Below are 5,215 nucleotides of genomic sequence, written 5' to 3'. Positions count from 1 at the left end.
AGCTCTATTTGTCATTAAAGTAGCCAATTTCCCTATTTGAGTCTCCAAACTTCTTATGGATGCCCTAGTTCAGTCATGAATTGATTAAGCACATTAGGTTGGGGTTCAGCTAGTTTCATTGGCATTTTGGGAGGTGGTCTATTTTGTGGTTGATAATAGCCCGGTGGAGGATTTTGGTGTGCATATTGTTGTGGATAAGGTGGCCTATTTTGGGTAGGTTGATATGGTGGCTGAGGTTGAGGATAAGGTTAGAGGGTGTTTTGGTTGTTAGACCAGGAAAAGTTGGGATGGTTCTTCCAAGCTGGGTTATAGGTCATGGAATTGGGATTATTAGGCTGTCTTTGGTAATTTCCTATGGCTTGGACTTCTTCCATGGGCATGTTATTCATGTCTATAGCAGGGCATTGGTTTGGTTGATGGGTTGTACCACACACTTCACATAAGTTTTGAACTTGCATAGCTTAAGATAGGAGTGTAGTCTTTTGTAATTGCTTCATCAAGGCGGCTACTTGAGCTGTAAGCATGGTTATGGCATCCAATTCCATCATTCCAGCCACCTTCTTTGGCTGCCCCCTTTCATTTGGCCATTGATAATTGTTCATCGCCATCTCCTCTAATAGCTCATATGCCTCATTAGCACTTTTACTCATAAAGGCACCTCCCGCTGCAGCATCTATAATTGTTCTTGTCGTCCCATTCAACCCATTATAAAAATTATGCACCAACATCCACTTTTCTATTCCATGGTGCGGACATTTCCTTAGCAACTCCTTAAAGCACTCCCAAGAATCATACAGTGACTCTCCATCCAACTGATAAAAATTATTAATCTCACCCCTTAACTTTGCAGCCTTTGCTGGAGGAAAGAACTTGGCAAGAAATTTCTGAGCTAACTCCTCCCATGTAGTGATCGAATTCTCTTGTAAGGAAATCAACCAACTTTTCGCCCTATCCCTCAATGAAAATGGGAATAGCCTCAGTCTTATAGCATCATCACTCACCCCATTCATCTTGAACGTTGCACATAACTTCAGAAAATTAGCTATGTGTAAATTAGGGTCCTCTGTCGGCATACCTCCAAACTGGACAGTTGTTTGAACCATCTGAAGGATTGCTGGCTTAATCTCAAAGTTGTTGGCAGCAATGGTTGGAGGTCTAATGCATGAATGCACTCCTGTAACAGTAGGAAGTACATAATCTCTTAATGTTCGTGCTCCTTGCTCCCTTGGAACCTCAGCAGCCCCTTGACCATTATTAGCACCATTTCCCAAATTATCAGCCATGGTGAATTCCAATTTCCTTTTTATTTTCCGGTTCTGCCTGCACGTTCTTTCAATTTCCCGGTCTATTGGTATAATCTATTTTTGTCTATTGCTTCGCATATACCAACTAGTCCTGAAACACAAGAGAACCTTGATCCAAATAAATGTTAAAAAAATGAAAAAAAAAATAAATCAAATTAGAACAAAAATTAACTTATTGATATTAATAAAAACAGTCCCCGGCAACGGCGCCAAAAACTTGATCGCCAAAAAGTTACACGTAAGTATACGCGGTCTAATCAAGTAATATATGATAAGTCAAGTATCGATCCCACAAAGACTGATATTAATTACCAATAATTAACCTCTAATTCTAATTGACTTGAATAATAATTTCATATTGATAAATAAAATAATTATTACTAAAATTAAGAAACCTACTAAGCACTTAAAAGGAATGCAGAGATGAAATTTTGATTTAATTCAATATATGCAAAAGTTAGGGCTTTAGTTTCATCAACCATCCACTTATGATTTCTAACCAATTCTCAAGATTTCGTAAGTCTATTGTGGTAGTAGATTACAATTATAAATTATAGTCTTGTTAGGATCTATAATTCTCTACAATATACTATTTCCTACGTCTCTGTGGTAAATCAATATATTGCAGGCTTTAAACACATAATCCCCAAACTACACAATTCATAAAAGTACTTTCGTCTAATATAAAATTGTGATTATTTATCTATAGCATAATTATCCTTCTCTTTTCAGAGTTTAGGTTAAAATCATATAAACATGTAAATGATGATCAAACATTCACAAGCATTAAGCATATGACAAATAATCCACAGCAGAAGAAAGAAATTCAGGAAAATTTCATTAAGATATCAAAAGTTTCAAGAAGAATCCACTAAAACCCTAATAACAAGATTAGTTCAAAGCAGACATAATGAAATCAATCAAATTAAATATGAACATGAAATCCAGTAAGAAATTACAGAAGAAAATAAGAATTCAAACTCTAGGTCTTCAATGTTTTCCTTCTGCCTCTAATGACTTCTCCACACTTCTAATTATCAATCCAATTGAATAATTAACTCTTAAAACGCATTTAAACAAAAACCCTAAAATATCTAACAAATTCGACACTTCTGAAAGTCACGATCAACCACACGCGCCGCGCCGCGCGTCTATGCCCAGCGCATCCCCTCTCTGACTTCAGCGAGCGCCGCGGCGCGTCGCTCAGGCGCCGCGGCCCTTAAAATTCCAGAATTAAGGCCTTTTCTGTTTCTCCCTTGCATCGCAGCTCTCCATTCAAGCGCCGCGGCCCCTCTAATTCTTCCAAAATCTTGATTTCAAACTCCAAATCTACCAATTACCTCCACAAATGAGTCTTCAACTTTTAGCACAAATTTCCCAATTTCAGCTGATTTCTCAGTCATTTCCCAAACTTCACGTTTTCTTCTCCTATTTCCTGCAAACATACCAACACAAGCATAATACCGCATAACACTCCACCAAAATGACTCAAACTTACCCTAAACACATGTTAAAACTATGCTAACAATGGACTCATCAAATATATCATGGTAAATAAATATGTTATCACTAAAAAATATTAGCTAGTTCCAAAAATACTATTTGTTTGAATTTAAATGTATTTTTAGCCACAACAAACTTTATCATATATAATAATAAGTTTATTAGTCGTGAAAAAAAGAGTGAAAAATGAGAAAAGAATTCTCTATGGTTATTAATTCAATACTGAATACAAGGCTGCTGGTTATATAGGAAACAAAAGAAAAGAAAATTACAACTAACAACCCACACTAATCTGTTATAACAGTAAACCACAACACACTCTAATAGAAACATTAAAACTACTAAAAACATGCCTAAAACTCCCCCTCAAAATGAATTGTAAATGCTTTGTAATCCGTTCTTGTCTCTTAAGTACTTAAACTGATTAGGAAAAAGAGTCTTAGTAAACATGTCTGCTATCTGCTTCAGTGAGGAAATGTGTGATGGTTTGATGAGTCTGGTTTGAACCTTTTCTCTCACCAAGTGACAATCTATTTCTATGTGTTTTGTTCTCTCATGAAACACTGGGTTTGTAGCAATGTGCATGGCTGCTTGATTATCACAGAAAAGTTCCACAGATCCAACATGAACTTATTTGAGCTCCTTTAGCACCGAAAGTAACCAAACAACTTCACATGTAGTATTCGCCATTGCCTTGTATTCAGCCTCAGCTGAAGACCTCGAAACAGTGTGTTGCTTCTTGCTTTTCCATGATATTAAGGAGCTGCCAAGAAAAATACAAAATCCTGAAGTTGATCTCCTTGAATCTGGACAAGCCCCCCAATCCGAATCTGTATAAGCCTTCAGCTTCACTTCAGAATCAGAAAGGAATAGAAGTCCCAAACCAGGACAAGCTTTAACATGCTGCAATAATCTTTGGGCTGCTTTCAAGTGAGGCACCCTTGGTGTGGCAAGGAATTGACTCAGCTTATTAACTGAGTATGAAAGATCAAGTTTGGTTATAGTCAAATATTGAAGTTTTCCAATGATTTTTCTGTACATTTGAGGATTATCAAGATTTTCTCCCATTTCTTGACTAAGTTTCAGATTAGGCTCCATAGGAGTGGTGACTGGTTTGCGACCTAGATACCCAAAATCTTCTAGCAATTGGAGGGCATAATGTCGCTGAGAAACAAAAATGCCTTTGTCTGACCGAGCTATTTCAAGTCCAAGAAAATATCTCAGATTGCCTAAATCTTTCAGCTTGAAGCGAGCATTTAATCTCTTTTTTAAAGCTTCAACTTTGTCAAGAGCATTGCTGACTATAATCACATCATCAACATAAATTAAAATGGCAATGAAGCTTGTACCTGAATGATCAACGAATGATCAGTAGCAGAATGTACAAAGCCTCTTCAGTTTATGCTCTATAAAAAATGTCAAACCATTGGCAAGATGCTTGCTTCAGCCCATATAAAGATTTATGCAACTTGCAAATGGGATGGGCTAATAACTCCCCCTTAGGACAATACCCTTGAGGTAGTGTCATAAAAACATCCTCATGCAAATCGCCATGTAAAAAAGCATTGTTGGCGTCAAGTTGATGAAGATACCAACCATGAATGGCAGCAAGGGCAAGAACTAATTTGACAATAACAAGTTTGGCTACCAGAGCAAAAGTATCATTGTAATCAATCACTTCTTGTTGGGTGTAGCCTTTAGTAACTAGGCGTGCTTTGTAACGCTCCATTGAGCCATCCGAATTATGTTTGACCTTATACACCCACTTACAACCCATGTAACATCCCAAATTTCCTAATGTGGCTTAGTGCCCAGATTAGGGGGCCGGGAGGCAATAATTGAATTGTTATGTGAATTATATTATAATATAATTATGCTTGCATGTTAGAAATATTAAATATGTGTTTATGTGATTGAGACCACATTATTATGTGGATATGTTTGGGTTACTCGACGTGAGGCGATCCCGATGAGCAAGTTAGCAGAAAAGTCACAACGGGTTTTTATACCCGGCTCGGGGTGAGCTTGGGGGTATTTTAGTAATTTAGTACATTACTGGTAATTAGTGGGTAATGGGAAATTATTGGTAATCATGTGAGAATATTGGAGTAACGGGAATTATATGATATAAGTTGTGGATAGCGGGGGTTTGAGACAAAGGACAAAATTGCCCTTGTGAGCACTTGATGAATAGGCTAAGGGCAAGGGGCAAAATAGTCAAATTTGTCCAAGTATAGGACTTGGAGGGCTGGGAACGTATTAGAAGGGTTAGGGAACTCAATTCTCAACAACTCACTTACTTCCTCTCTATCTCTTGAAGTTTTGGAAGAAGTTTGGAAAATTGAAGATCAAAGCTTGGGAGTTAAGGTGCTAAAGTTGGGAAATTAGAGGATTAGCTCAAGAGGATC

The 5,215-nt window shown here is 37.4% G+C and overlaps 1 non-coding gene across 1 annotated transcript; it reads left to right on the top strand.

Annotated features, from left to right (window-relative positions):
• The first annotated feature begins 738 nt into the window (after positions 1 to 738).
• LOC133820191 (small nucleolar RNA R71) lies at positions 739 to 845 on the top strand. Its single transcript, XR_009886620.1, has one exon. It is a non-coding gene; the product is annotated as a small nucleolar RNA R71 (small nucleolar RNA).
• The last annotated feature ends 4,370 nt before the right edge of the window (positions 846 to 5,215 follow it).

The sequence above is a fragment of the Humulus lupulus genome, chromosome 2 (genome assembly GCF_963169125.1).
Source record: "Humulus lupulus chromosome 2, drHumLupu1.1, whole genome shotgun sequence".
Classification (NCBI taxonomy): domain Eukaryota; kingdom Viridiplantae; phylum Streptophyta; class Magnoliopsida; order Rosales; family Cannabaceae; genus Humulus; species Humulus lupulus.
This window is presented reverse-complemented; position numbering and strand designations above follow the sequence as displayed.